The sequence below is a fragment of the Labeo rohita genome, chromosome 4 (genome assembly GCF_022985175.1).
Source record: "Labeo rohita strain BAU-BD-2019 chromosome 4, IGBB_LRoh.1.0, whole genome shotgun sequence".
Lineage (NCBI taxonomy): Eukaryota > Metazoa > Chordata > Actinopteri > Cypriniformes > Cyprinidae > Labeo > Labeo rohita.
In genome coordinates this window covers 33,763,814-33,779,974 of record NC_066872.1, presented here as the reverse complement: position 1 = coordinate 33,779,974, position 16,161 = coordinate 33,763,814, and the positions used below count along the sequence as shown (strand labels likewise).

Here is a 16,161-nt window from a genome sequence, read left to right as displayed (position 1 = left end):
TTTTTTAAATATTTGTAACTGCATTGCTTTCAGATGTGTTATCTGTCCTTATGTATTCTTGGATTTACATGATCATTCACAAATTAAACTAATGTGAATATGTGTTAATTATGTATTACATTTTTATTATACGTTTTATTTGTTATTGCACTGCGTTTATAATAACTTGATTATTTAAATCTGTTTTTATTGTTAATGTTCATTATTGTTAATATTTGTTATGCTTTCTCTTTCTAAAATAATTAATAGATGCTGGATCACAGGATGCTGCAACACATAATAATATAATAACAAAGATATAAATGTATTTTAATTAATTAATTAAATGTATATTATGTAAATGTATTAATTTGTAACAATTTAGTTTTAATATATGTAGTTTAAGAATATTTTATTGTTGTTATTTAAATAAAATGTCTGGTATTGTCCAAAATATATGCCTTTAATGCTATTATTTATTACTTATTCATTTATTACTTTTACAGATATATCTGTATTGCTTTCAGATGTGTTATCTATCCTTATATTGATTGATTTAAATGAAAACGGATCATTCAAATTTAAATGTAAATTAAACTAGTACAAAATAAGAAACTTTGTTCATTAAATATGGTGCAAAATATGTTTATTATTTATTGCATCTCTATTACACGTTTTAGTGCATTACATTTATATTATTTTGGTCATTTAAATGTTTTTACCTTGTTATCATACAATGTTTGCTGTTATGTTGTCAAATGCAAAATCAAACGAATGCAAAATAAAAGTCTCTGAAAAAAATATAAAAATGCACACACCTGTTTCGCATTAAGCCTTAATGAGTCTTGATGACTGTGGGACGTGTGTGAAGGAACGGGGAAAACGCGATTGGATGGTTATACTTCGTTTTTTCTATAAAAACCTTGCATTTGGTGAGTCCTTTTGGTTTACTTTTCGTTAAAAACATGTTTTTGCAGATAGTATGTCCAAAACCATGAAACAATAAAGCTAATGTGAATTGCTTATACGTTTAAGCTTGTTACTAACTCTTAATGACGATACTAGACAAGACGATATAAGAGTTAATATCTATGTCTGCTATTAAGTTTAAGAACATCCATAAGAGGGCAATATGGTATCACAAATGCTTCACCTCGTCCGTTTGATTTACCTGTAACACTAGATGGCAGAAAATGATCATTTTTTGGTTGTTGGATGAAGACTGATGGTGCACAGGACTGTAATGACAACAGTGTGTGTTTGTTTGTGTTTGACTGAATCTCATATTATTCTAAGACACAGCAAAATGGAGTGTGACTTTATACAGATCGTTTAATGTTGTTATTGTCTTCATCTAATCCAGTTAAAGCAAGCCACTGTATTCAAAATGCTGTTTAATCACCGGGGAAATTGTATAATAGGCATGATTTCACTCCATTAGCTTGGCATCTTTTGTTATTGGCAGAGGACCTGCAGTCCACTTTAGTGTATTGCATAAAGCTTGAGTTTAAGCTTGTTTAGATCAGCCTATCCTTAACCATTGTGGCAGAGTGACTGCAGGCCAGTGCGGTAGTACGCAAAGCAAATTCTCAGGTGATAAAGAGTCGTCTTTAGGGGTTTCACAATCTGTGATCTTCACTGTGTTGCCCTGCTGGGGAGAACCGATAAGGTTTCGGAGGAGTTCAATAATTCTCTTAATTGATTGTCTGGAAGTGAAGATAATTCATGGTAATTGTCAGGCCAGTGAGGAGCTCATGATTTGAAGCCACTGAGGGAGGAATAATGGACGTTTCACTCACTTACATGGCAAAGACAGACCAAGAGACCGGTCACAGATCTAAACAGACTATGTTAATGCAGTGAACTGTGAGAGAAAAACTAATTGTGCTTTGCTTATTATACATCAGACCGGGCTAATACACTCATGAATGAAGACAAAGCCGCCAGAGTGCACTATGGGACCATTTAAGTCGCTTTTATTAAGATTATTCGATTTAAAGCTGAAGCATGTAATTTCTGTGTGACTAATGAAAAAATTAAAACTGCTTTCCTGTACATGACGTCAGTTTGTAGGGCCTGGAAGGCTAATTCTTTGTTGGCTCCCTCTGGAATGTCTAATGATTTCCCTTTTTTAAAGCAATTTATGAAATAATCATACAGTCTACGATGGCTGCCTGATTCATCAGGCAAATAATCTTGCATTCCTATGATAGCTGGGCTTTAAAAACACAAGATAAAATGACGTGACATTTTTGGATGTCATATTTGTGGTATGACTGAATGTAATGTGGTAGAACAACATGTGAAGGTCTTTGCATATTAATCTAGGAGAAAATATGTTTACAAAAAACAAAAAAGTATACACTTAAGCTGTGAATGGAATTTTTAAAGGTTCTTGTTTATAATGATTACAATTTTTATTATATAAACAAATTAAATGTCCTTTTTATAAACATAATATGAGGCTGTAAAATATTTTATTGGGTAAAAATCATTTAATTAAAAAATAATTATTAAATATATATTTTTTTAAAAACATTCTATAATCACAATCTTGTATATATAGAATCTTAAACATAATGTAAATTAATTGGTAAAATGTAATGAATAATTATTTTAATAATTTATTTACTTATTCATTTTAAAATTTAAAATAATTTCTGTGAATTAAAAAGCCTGAAAAAGTATTGCAGCTTTAAGTAGGAATTAAGAATTCACAATTAAGTCATGTAAATTCAATGGGAAAAGTAATTATTTTAATAATTTGTAATTATTTATTTATTTTAAAATGTAAAATAATTTCAGTAAATTAAAAAGCCTGAAAAATATATTTCAGCTTTAAGTCAGAATTAAGAATTCACAGTTAAGTCATGTAAATTCCTTGGTAAAAATGTAATAAATAATTGTAATTTCATTTAATTAAAATGTTTTAAATATTAGTTTTTTTTTATTGCCACTAATTTCTGTAGATGAACACGTCTGAAAAGTATCTCAGCTTTGTCATTATAGCAGAATTAAGTCATGCAGATTCATCGGTAAACAGGTAATGAATAATTATTTTAATTAATAATTTTATTTAATTTTAAATTTGAATATATTGTTTATTTTTTAAATATTGCCAATAATTTCTGTACATTAAAAAGTCTGAAAGGTATGTCAGCTTTGTCATTATAGCAGAATTAAGTCATGTAAATGCATTGGTAAAACATGTAATAAATAATAATTTCAATGAATTATTTTATTTAATTCCAAATTAAATAAATAAATAAATATTGCCACAAATTTCTGTAAATAATATATATATATTTAAATATAGCAGAATTAATTTATGTAGATTCATTGGTAAAACATTTAATGAAAAATTAATTTAATTATTTTATTTAATGTTAAATTTGAAAATATTCTTTTAAATATTGCCACTAATTTACGTAAATTTACGTAAATTACAAAAATCTGAAAAGTATGCAATTTTTTAAATTATAGCAGAATTAATGAATAATTATTTTAACTAATTTTAATTATATATATATATATATATATATATATATATATATATGAGCTCTTTTCACTGACAGCAATTCATCAGAGCAATCAAAAAGGATGAGAACCACTGATGCAGGATGTATCCCAAATGTATTCTTCAACATAATGCATGTTAATTTAATAATTCAAGCACGTTTTCATAGAAATTTGACAAATTATAGGGTTTCATTAGTGGAACTGTCAAAACAAAGCACTGTTTATGACTCAAAAACGGATGAATATATGAAAAAATAGCAACCCAAAATGTGGGTAACACCAAATCAGCCAACTAGAGCAATCTTTGCCAAGCACAGTCAGACAGGCCTTATCTGTGGTGGGGAACGAAGGAATGAAGCCAGAAATAGCCCAAGCCCTTTAACCATGAATAGAGGCTTGTATAATTTATTCCAGCTGTAATCAGAGCACGGATTGCTGTCAGTGCAATCAGCTCATAATTAGGAGAATTCTCTGTTGTTCTGCTGTGTTTTCTGGGAGGCCCCGTGGTGCCGAGTGTCTGTCTGTGGGCTGATGTGTAGCAAACAGCCAATTTACTGAACCATTAAGATATCGGCACCTTTTGCTTTTCCCTCGTAACCTGTTGCCATGCCTGCTTCTCATCTCATATTATCTCTCCTTCTCTTCCTCTGTTCTGTGTTCCCTCTGTTTTGTCCCCCCTCTCTCTCTCTCCGTCTGCGCCTTCCTCCCCCGCAAGTCCTGTGGTGAACAGGTGCAAAAATTATCTCTCATTCACAAAGGGCGAAAATACTTTGCGTATGGTGTCTTTGTCGCATGTCAGAAAGGAGGCCAAAGACGGGTCATTTCCATGCATTTGCAGAGTTTTTGCTAATGTTTTTATTATATCAATGATATTATTGTATGTTCAACCATACTGTACTGTTGTATTTTGTGCAACTTGGCTAGTAATTTCAACAAATTTACCGTCAGTATAGATGCTATATCCATTGTGTCTGCCATTTTCATTAGAAAATGAATTTAAAAAAAGAACAAAAAAAATTCAAATTCAGAGCTTCTCAGGTCTGAAGGTCATTTCAGAGGTAGACTTCTATTATAGAAGGTTTAGGTCCGGAAGAGGGGGACAAAACCGAAAACCACATCTGCCGATGTGCCCGGGTGGTCTAAACAGTCTTGTATCACATGTCTACAGTAGAACTAAAAGGGTCATTCTCTGTCTCTCTTCGGTGTGAATGCTTAATTTAACGCTCAGGAGGGGACTGTACCGCTCTGACATCAGTGCCCCACTGTGACATTTCTTGCTCTGCAAGTAATGACAGGGCATGGAGGAAGAGCGAGGGGGCTAAAAGCGAGAGGAAGAGAAAGAACGACAGACAGAAAGACATTGCGGTCTGTACAAACAGTCCAAATCAATCCCCCTGACCCCCACAATAAATCTTTGTTCTCTTGACAGGGACAGACAGTGGGGTGCAAATGTCTGAGAACACATTAAATATCTGGATTTCTTTTCGTTTTTGTTTAAACCTTACTGAAGAAAAACAATTTTCACTCAAATTGCTAGAAAGTAATGCATTGAATTAAAGACTGAAAATATGAAAGTAATTTTTACTGTGCTGGAAAAGTATTTTTTATTATTTTTTATTATAGTATATAGTATAGTTAATAAAAATACAGTCGTTCATTGTGTGTTAGTTCACAGTGCATTAACTGATGTTTAGCACATGTGATTTTAATAATAGATTAGATTACATTAACTGAGATTAATAAATGCTCTAGAAGTATTGTTGAGTAAGGTGTTCTTGTTACAGTGTAATTATACGTTTAAGTACTTAGTAATATTAATTAACTACATGTATTTACTATATGGATAGGGTTAGGATTAAGGTTGGCTTAGGGTTACTTGCATGTAATTATGCATAATTAATTGTTACTATAATAGTAAGTACATGTAACATATGTAACAAGGACACCTTAAAATAAAGTGTTTCCGTATTGTTCATTCTCGGTTCATGTTAGCTAATGCTACTAAGGAGCCTTATTAGACCCTGATTTTTAGGTCACTAATCAAATAATCAAAATTGTGACAATGATCATATTATTTTCCCAAGTTATAAATGAAAAAAATAAAAATAAATAAGATGGCAGACTCTTGTTTTACAAGAAAACACAAATGCTTCAAAATTTCACATTTATTTTTAAAAATGTTTTTATGCCATTTTATGTAATTGTTTATGAAATTTCTGGGAGAAAATCATCTTCACACTTTTAACACGTATTTAAAGTTCATTATTTCTTTCAAATTCATTTTTTTTTTGTTACTTTTCATTCAAATTATATTAAACTATTATATTATATTAAATATTTAGATAAATAAATAATTTAATAAATAAATTTTTATTTTATAAATTTATTTAAATTTATTTAAATGTAAATGATTAAATATCACACAATAGAAGAATTAACTGTTCAGTCATTTGTGTGAATGCTTACGAACCTACATTTTTTTCCCCCAGAAAGTTTAAAGACATATTTTATTATTTCAACAGATAATTGAGAAAAATACTTATTAATAACTTTATTAATTATAATAAAGTACAACACTCTTAAAAAGAAAGGTGCTTGAAAGGTTCTTCACAGCGGTGCCATAGAAGAACCATTTTTGTTTCCACAAAGAACCATTCAGTCAAAGGTTCTTTAAAGAATTATCTCTGTTTTATAATCTGAAGAACCTTCTTTTGCCACAAAGATCCTTTTATGAAACAGAAAGGTTTTTCAGATGTTAAAGCTTCTTTATGGAAATATTTAGACAAAAAAGGTTCTTCTATGGCATCATGAAGCACCTTTGTTTTTAAGAGTGAATATTGGATTTGAGTAGCTTTAGGTACCTCAATACCCATTTGGAAGGTGCCTACACTCTTAAAAATAAAGGTGCTTCACGATGCAATAGAAGAACCTTTTTTTGTCTAAATGGTCCCATAAAGAACCTTTAACATCTGAAGAACCTTTCTGTTTCACCAAAGGTTCTTTGTGGCGAAAGAAGGTTCTTCAGATTATAAAAAGGTAAGGAAAAGATGGTTCTTTGTTGAAATAAAAAAGGGTTTTCTTTTATGACATCGCTTGAAGAACCATTTAAAGCATCTTTTTTTTTAAGAGTGTACAGTTCAGAGACTCCACCGCATTCATTTCCTTAAGAGATTGACCAAAACTCCTCATTGTGAATTGGCCATTCAACACACACACGGGGCATTTAACTCTGCAGCGCTGCTTACTGTGAAGCTCAAAACGGTGGATCCTAGGGCACCTCTCTCATAGGTTGAATTCACAGGAGACCTTATTACTTTAAGTCTCTTTACACCCAGTTTGGCTGACATGGCACTGAATAGAGTGCAGATTGCTATAGCCACCGCAGTGTTCAGCTGCCCAATTATGTCAATAGCTCGGATTTGAAACGGAATATGATAATGCCCTGGAAAGTTGCTAACTCCCCTGTTTTGAACTTATTAGCTGCGGCGTGAAGTGCTGTTCAGTAATTTATCGCCTCTTGGAGTAATAAATGGGGAAACTGAGCTCTGTTTCTCTTATTGATTCACAGTGAGTGTTGACTTGCAGGTCTAGAAGAGCGTTCTCGCGCTCAGCACTTATTTGTCAGCCGTTTCTTGCTTCTGAGAGTGTTGACCAAATCTGTTCTGCATGCACAATTATATTCATACAGGATAAGCTTTTAAAACAAAGCGCCAACTAGCTAGAATACGAAGCACGGGAGTGCAGACACCCTTATTAGTGTATAAAAGATGAGCACGGATGTTTTTCATTGTGTTAACACCATTTGCTTTTGCAAAGTCATTGTGGGAGAAAGGGTTTGGTGGTGTTTTTTTGGATGGAATATAAGGTGGAATGTGGTCTGAATGCCAGGCTCTTGAGGGTGGGCACATGTCTTGTCCTTTCTATAATTGACTCTGGAGCTACGTGTTTAGGTTTACAAAACCCAGCCATTGATTCGTGCAGGGCTGCAGGCTGTTTCACGGTGTGGTTATTGCTTGAATTGCACCTCTGTGTAAGTGCTCACGTAAGGTGAAGGGAAATGACGTCATTGGTGATAAACAGTGTATTGTTAGCAACCAGGCATCTGAGATTCTTGCTTGGTGCAAGAAGGAAAAAAAAGGGATTGGACAGGGGAAACAATAGGAACCATAAATCAAACTTGTGTGCAAAAATGCAGAACTGACCATTGAATAGTACATTCTGTGCAAATGTTATCTAGTTGCTTGATCCCATTTGGGGGCAGTAGAGATTTGCAGGTAAACTAGAGTAATGAAATGACATAGATTTCCAATACCACAGACTTATGAACAGGATACCTCAGTTCAGACCTTTTACTTTATCAATATTATGATATTTCTACGCTCTGCTTGACACAAAACATGGTCTGTAATCCAATACCCTTTCTTTTGTATATGAGTGAATTGCAAATGTGCTCATATTTATAATGTCTGGGCTGTATTTTCTTTTATCTTTTATCTGATTATAAAAGTTTGGGATCAGTAAGATTTGTAATGTTTTTTAAAGAAGTCTCTTATGCCTTAAGGCTGCATTTATTTGATCAAAAATGCAGAAAAAAAAATGTTAAAGAAATACTGTTCTTTTAAACTTTTTATTCATCAAAGAATCCTGAAAAAAGTATCACAGATTCCAAATAACTAAATAAATGTATAAATGTATAAACAAAAAATGAAAAGAGTCACTGTTTTCAACATTGATAATAAATCAGCATATTAGAATGATTTCTGAAGGATCATCTGACAGTTAAGACTGGAGTTATAATGATGAAAATTCAGCATTGAATAAATTATATTTTAAAGTACATGAAAATAGAAAACCAGTATTTTAAATTGCAATAATATTTTACAATATTAAATTTTTTTAAATGTATTTTTGATCCAATAAATGTTGCCTTGATGAGCATTCTTTAAAAACATTAAAATGGTCCTTAAAATTATCCAAACGGACCTTTAACTAGTGTCAAAAATGTACTTTTTCTATTAAGGATCAGAATTTGCACCTGGATTTTTTTACCTTTATAAGGGCAGTTTTTGTGTCAAAAAAGTAGTTTTATTAAACTCAACTATCGTTTAAAAATTACCGTATGGCTGGCTTAAAATGAACCCAAAATATGTTGTAAATAAAAAAAAAAAAAAACAGACACATAATAATAATAATAATAATAATAATAATAATTGTTATTATTAATTAATTATTTATTCAGTGCATTAATGAATGTTCATTTATTGAACATATTAATAAATGTTAATTTCCAACCTATATATATATATATATATATATATATATATATATATATATATATATATATATATATTTAAGCAATACTTGAGTTGAATAAAATTACCCAGAAGGCTGGGTTAAACATTTAACCTCCTCACTAGATTTGTCCATATTTCACGAGTGCTGGGTTGTTTTTAACACAGTATAAATACATTTTACATAATTGGGCTTGCTGGGTTTTGTTCTGTACTCATTCAGTATTTGCATAGCTAGTTTTAGATTCTGACCTCATCTGTGACTCATCAATACTCATTGTATTAATATTCCACATAAAATAGATTCAGAGAATTTTCCTGTGGTTTTAAAGTGTGATTTCAGGAGCTTGGTGTATTTAATTTGCAATTACAATTTAGCTAAGGAACACTACGTAACCTCTTGTTTTTTATGACTTTTTGTCTTCCAGAATGTCCTCCTGGGTGAAGTTCAGTGGATCAGGTGAATGTTCGGAACAACCTGACCAAAGAACCAGGAAATTCTAACCAGGTTAGCAATTATTAAAACCTGATTTAAGATGTCTGAAGTCAGCATGTGCTGTGTTTTTTAATAGTTTTGCATTATTGCTATCTCTCTGAACAAAAATAGTGCTAAAAGTGGTTCAGTGGCTCATGAGGAGGTGAGCTTATTTATTCAGCTTTCAGATGATGTATAAATCTCAATTTCGAAAAATTTACACTTATGACTGGTTTCATGATCCTGGGTCACATATAGCACCTAATCTTTAAAGGTGCTATACAGCACCTTTGTCAAATGTTGCTATGTAGAACCCCTTAGATTTTAGATATGTTGCTACGCTCTCATATGTTTGCTGTGAATGGGAATTTACTACTGAATCACTGTTATGCTTTTCTGAGGTCAAAAAGTCTCAAGGGGGCCCTGGAATATTTTTATAGGGGGCCTTGGGGGCAAAAAGGATGAGAACCACAATATCTTCAAGAAATACACAATTTTAACGTCATTTTTTTATCCTTTCCCCAAATAAACTAAGAGTCTAAGAGAGAGTTAGAGAAACTTTAAAGAAAACCCCAAAGAACCGTTGAAGAACCATTCTGGGCTTAACAGGTTTTTTATACACTAGCGGTGCTATATAGCACCTCAACCACCCCAAAGAAGGACCTTTTTTTTGGTGTGTGTGTGTATACATTTGCCATATAATGTTAACTATACTGTGCAACTTCAGAAAATATTAGGTTTAGGGGTAGGGTATGGAACATATCATTAACCAAGTATAAAAATAGCAGAAAGCCCGACCGTGTGTGTGTCTGTAAAGTGCTTCTTTACACTCCAGTTGACACTGTCTTGTGTGGCTGTGTTGATATATGGATTCAGCAGGTGTGTGAATCACAACCCCATATTAAATCTAAATTTACCTTTCATTTCCAAGATGATGAATGGAAGATTGAGTGTTTATTTATTTATGCAGCTTTATATGGCGATTCGGGCTGCCTTACATACAGCTTGTTAATGCATTTGTATTCATAGGAACATAACTTTCACCTTAGAATGTGTGTATATCACTTCCAGTTTTCTTTCATCTGCTCACAGTATCACAAATCAGTAAATCCCGCGTATATGGGCCAATATTTCAAAAGGCTTTTATTAAAACAACCCGGCTGTGCGGTTATAGTAATATATTAAGATCCAGGCCACATCGATCCTGTCTTCGTATTCCGGTTTGTTCTACAGAATCCAACTCGGCAAATCATTAAATTTTTAGTGTCTACTTATATCCAGCTGAATAATTTATCAGGCGGTGGGGCATGGAGTGATTCAGAAAACACTTGATTGTCTGCATGCTGGGGGTCTGGGGAGGTATTGAACCAGGAAAGATGATTTAGAGAATGTATCGGATGGAACGGTGGTGGTACGGAGATGATTGAACAGAAGGATGACGATGGTAATGACTGGAGAACTATGCAGAATCTTTTTGAATCAACAGTGGGAAGGAGACATTAATGTTATTCTTTTGAAGTTGAATATCTATGCATTTCTTTGATCAAAATATAGTAAAAACATAAATATTGAGAAATATTAATATAAATAAGAATAACAAGCAGTCATTACTTTTATTCAGAAATCATTCTAATATGCTGATTTGATATTCATGAATCATTGATTATTATCAGTGTTGAAAACGGCTTATTTTAGTGGAAACCATGATAATTTTTTTTAGGATTATTTGATGAATTAAAAAGTTGAAAAACAGCATTTATTTGAAATAGAAATCCTTTGTATCAGTGTAAAAGTTACTGTCAAATAAATAAATAAACAAACAAACACTGGCATTCAAAAGTTTGGGATCAGTAAGATTTTTAATGTTGTTTGTGCAGAAAAAAAACTGTCTTATATTATTGCAATTTAAAATATTTTCTATTTTAATATACTTTAGAATATAATTTATTCCTGTGAAGCAAAGCTACATTTTTAGCATCAGTCGTTAATGTCAATTGATCCTTCAAAAATCATTCTAATATGCTGATTTATAATCAATGTTGGAAACAGTTGTGCTGCTTCATATTTGTTGACCTGTGATACTTTTTTTCAGGATTCTTTGATAAATAAAAAGTAAAAAAGAACAGTGTTTATTTTTTTTTTCCTTTTTTTTCTTTTCATAAAAGTGATAGTACATTATTGTTAGAACATGTTTCTATTTTGAATAAATGGTCTTCTTTTTAAGTTTTTAGTCATTAAAGAATATAAAAAAGTATCATAGGTTCCAAAAAATATTTGGCAGCACAACAGTTTCAACATTGATAATAAATCAGCATTTTAGAATGATTTCTGAAGGATCATGTGATACTGAAGACTGGAGTAATGATGCTGAAAATTCATCTCTTCATCACAGAAATAAATTATATTTTAAAGTATATTAAAATAGGAAACCAATATTAGAAATTGCAATAATATTTCATAAGAATAATGTTTTTTTCTGTATTTTTGATCAAATAAATACAGCCTTGATGAGCATAAGAGACATTAAAATCATTAAAAATCTTACTGATCTCAAACTTTTGAACAGCAGTGTTTAACTAAGTATCTGACACCAAATACCAAATTTTAAACTTAAAAACTAATAGACACATTATTTTTTTTCTTCTCTTGCAAAGTAGTTATTATTATTAATTTATGTATTAATTTATTCATCTGAAAACCCCAAACCACAAAAAATCAACCAAATTGTAGTTTGAATGCTATCAGTGAATGTTAAAGTTGGGTTGGCTGAATCTTAGCTGTGAACTTTTGAACTTCAAGTGCTACATTTTGTCTATATTACTTCCTACTGTTATTTGAAATTTCCATTTTTAACTTTAACAAAACAAGAACATTCAGTTCAGCTCATCAGAACCTCCCTAAATCCCTCTAGGCCCAATTAGCTCGGCTGTCCAGAGTGAAAAGGCATCGTTTTCACTGATACCACAGTTTAGACAACATGCCATCACAAAAAATGATTTTAAATAAATCACTTTGACTATTCAGAGGGTTTAATGCAGAAGTTGAAAGAAGTGTGACGCCATCAGTGGTAATCAGCAGCATCTATTATAGCTGTAGTGAGAACGGGAGAGAAATTTAGCCTCTCCTCCTCCTTCCTGCCGCCACCTCCTCCCTCCTTCCTGCCCGCTCGTTTGATTGTTTTTACATTCCCGCATTATGTAAATATGTGCATTGTGATTCTTTGGGGAGCATCTGAGCATTAGTGAGGGCAATCTGGGCCTTTGCTAGAAATGCTAGATAACATATGTCCACTTGTCACGTAAACACAAACACACAAACAAATGGACATTAATACACTCACGACCAGGCCCCATCTGCAATTTGCGGGCACCCCCAGGTGTCATTTACGAATGCCGAACTTACGGCTGTGAATAGACTTTATTAATGGAGCCCAAAGTGGAGATACAAGGAGCTGCTTAGCCCTAAACCCTTAGCGAATATGAATAACAATGGGTGAGGGATCATTACCTCGGCCTGGAGGGAACATTTAATCAGGTTTTGCGTAATGAAGGCAGTTGCCGTAAATCGGGCACATGCATAATGTTCTGCTGACGTGTGCTCGGAGTTGCATTAGCATCGCTGCCACTGCCATGCTAGCAGAGGTGTAATTGAGTCAACGAATTCTGAAGTCCAAAAGAACAGCCTTTAACTATTTTTCAGGGTTCTTTTTCCATGTCATCTGCGTTAATATTCACAAGTAGGTTAGATGAATTGAAATGCTTTTAAAATTCACAGGCACGAAACGACATTTTATCCACATTATGCTAATATCAGTCACAATGCCACAAATTCCTTTTTTTTTTAATACCTAACAGCTTTTAGTTTGTCAAAACCACCCTTAACAAGTACGTGGACAAAAATGAAGTCACTTTCAAAATGAATGAATTCTAGCCACTTCTTTTGCTGCAAATTGATGGCCTGGAAAAAGAAAATAAATTATGAACATTAGTGCTACCAAAGGCACATAGAACCATGATTTGCTACTTTGCTTGTCAGAGGCAGGTGGTTATTATGGTTTGAGGAAGGGACATTCTTGTTTTAGAGCAGTGGTTTTCAACCAGGGGCCCTGGACCCACTAGGGGGCCTCAGCAAACTTCCAAATGGGCTACAAGGTGACTAAAAAGTATTTAATAAATGTGTTATCAGTGTTATTTTAGTGACATTGAGATTCTAATGTAGTTTTTATTAATATTTTGAATTTAATTTTAGATTTAGTTCTAGTTATTTTAGTCCATCAAGTTATAAAAGATACTAAATTAAAATGAGAATTGTTTTATTTATGATTTTATTTTTTATATTTTTTAATTATTTTATTTTATTTTATTTTTATTATTTTAGTTTTAGATTTAGTTTTAGTTATTTTAGTCCATAAAGTTATGAAAGATACTAAATGAAAATGAGAAATGTTTCATTGGCATCTAGCTAATATAACATTATTTACTTTTATATATTTTTTTATTTTATTTTATTTTTATGTATTTATTTTATTGCATGTTTTTGACATTTTTATTCATTTTTGTAAAATATAAAATGTGTATTGTTTTTATTATTTTAGTTTTAGTTATTTTAGTACATCAAGTTACTAAATGAAAGATACTAAGTGAAAATGAGAAATATTGCATTGGCAACTAGCTAAAATAAAACAAGCTTTGTTTATTTAATTTAATTTAATTTAATTTAATTTTTTTATTATTTTACTATTTTATTTTATTTTATTTTATTTAAATTAAAGGCTATTTATTTTAAGTAACAAAAGACTTTGATTAACTATAATAACCTTGTAAATCAAGAGATTTTTTTAAAATAATTAAAACGTTTCATCTAAATTAAAATGCTAAAAGTGATGATCAAAATAGAAACTCAAATGTATTTAAATTATTGAAATTTATCTAAAGTTCTCAACTTTTTAAATCACACAGTGAACCAGGGTTAATTAAATATATTACATCATTTAAATAAATAAAATTAATTAAATTATATTATTTAATGAAACATATGCCTGTTTCTGTTAACAACAACAAAAAAAAAGCAAAACAAACAGCTTTGTCATAATTATGGCAGAAATACTGAATATCGGGGGTTGTGTTGGAGAAAACGGGGCCCTTTGTGCCAAAAAAGATTGAGAGACACTGTTTTAGACAGTATTTTATTGGATAAAACTGTATACTGTGTGTACTAGAATATTTTTGATCTGTTCTGGAAAAAAAACAACAGAAAAATTTAATGTTTTTATCTCCTAAAAATTAATTGGTCAACTTTTAAAAGTCCCATTCTTAAATATAATTAAATAAATAAATAAATAAAAATAAATAAATATATACTACATTAATCAAAAACTCTCTTTAGTTTCAGGACACTGTTGTTCAAATCATAAGCAAGAAGAAAATTCTGATGTTGTTACAGCAGGACACTTTCAAGACATCAAAAGTAAGTACAATTTTTTTTTTTTTTTTTTTTTTTTTTTTTTTTTTTTTGTCAAGCTCAGAAAATGCTGTTTTGCAAGGAAAATGCTAGACATGAATAAATATAATGCAGATGAACGCGAATCCTTTTTAAATCTCCGGAGTCAATGCAGCAGGCGAGTCAAAGCTGATGCGTTTACCCAGCTGTTCTGACTAATGAAGTGCAGCGGTGAACAGTGTGTCACTCTCATGTCCGTTTGATGTCGGCACGTTCTTCCTTTGTACAGAGGGAACGACAGCGGGGGCCTCGATCACAGCCAAACCCTGTTTAATCTAAATTAAAACTCACTAATCTTGTTATTATGCTGACCCCTTTGCGAGACACACTTCCACAAGGCCCTCTCATCCCCGTCACCCAAACATTTTCATCCAACCGAGACAAAAGGACATGCCGGGGAATTAGATGACTGTGTGGCAGTCTGAAGTGGGAACATTGATTTCAACAGGCTTGTTTTGATCACGAAGGCTTTTGAGTGATTAGGGGTTTCACTTTTTGGCCCTGATTGTTCGTAGTAAGTTGCGTTATAAAACATCTTGGTTCTGTTCGATGGTGAGTTTCACTGTCATTGGTGGTTTCGGTCACATTGCTCAAGGTTAGGATTTGGGGATGGAATAGGCTGTGTGTAGAGCCGTGCAGATGAAGGTCTGACCTCCTCCTAATCCTGCAATGTGTCCTGCATAAGACTTTTCAGAGGACAGGCCAGACCCCCGTACTGGAGATGGAGAAAGTTCCATTTCCATATGCATGAGATGAACCGTTGTTATTTTAATGAAGGGCATCCTCCCTCGAGCAAATAAAAAAGACTGAACTGATGCTAGACATGCCTCTGTGATCAGCTTTAATGGTCTATCTTTGTAAAGAGATGTGGCAGAAAGAAACACATTAGGGTGATGCCTGTGTGTGTCTCAGGAAGTCTCATTTGAATCATTGCTGTGATGATCCTAGACAAACCAAAAGTGAAAAGCAAAATAGAAAACACACATTTACAATGTTTCTGCAAATGTCCTGTTAAATGTGGTTCTTGTAAAATTTCTCCTGCTGTCTTTTGAGGAATGAACTCAAACAAACCTATCTATCTATGACATGTTTTATACATATTTACAATACACGTTTACATTTGATTGTGAAGTAATTGCTAATTTATATATATATATATATATATATATATATATATATATATAGTTAGAAGGTTGTTGGGTGTGTCAAAAATATATATTTTTAAAAATATTTTTAATAACAGTTATTTCTTTGTTTCTTTGTTATTTGCTTGCTTGCATATCTGTTATCTATATGTAACTACATATAGGCAAATAAAAAGTTCAGATTTATATTAAGTAAAAAATAAATCAAGGATTTTCATAATAATATAATATTCTTTACTTTACCCAAACCAAA

The 16,161-nt window shown here is 32.0% G+C and overlaps 1 long non-coding RNA gene across 1 annotated transcript in view; it reads left to right on the top strand.

Moving 5' to 3' along the window:
• The first annotated feature begins 821 nt into the window (after positions 1-821).
• Positions 822-16,161, top strand: part of LOC127163879 (uncharacterized) — a 39,597-nt gene continuing 24,257 nt past the window's right edge. The window contains exons 1-3 of the long non-coding RNA XR_007827550.1: positions 822-911; positions 9,218-9,297; positions 14,650-14,730. This is a non-coding gene — a long non-coding RNA (uncharacterized LOC127163879). The remainder of the gene's footprint in view (positions 912-9,217; positions 9,298-14,649; positions 14,731-16,161) is intronic.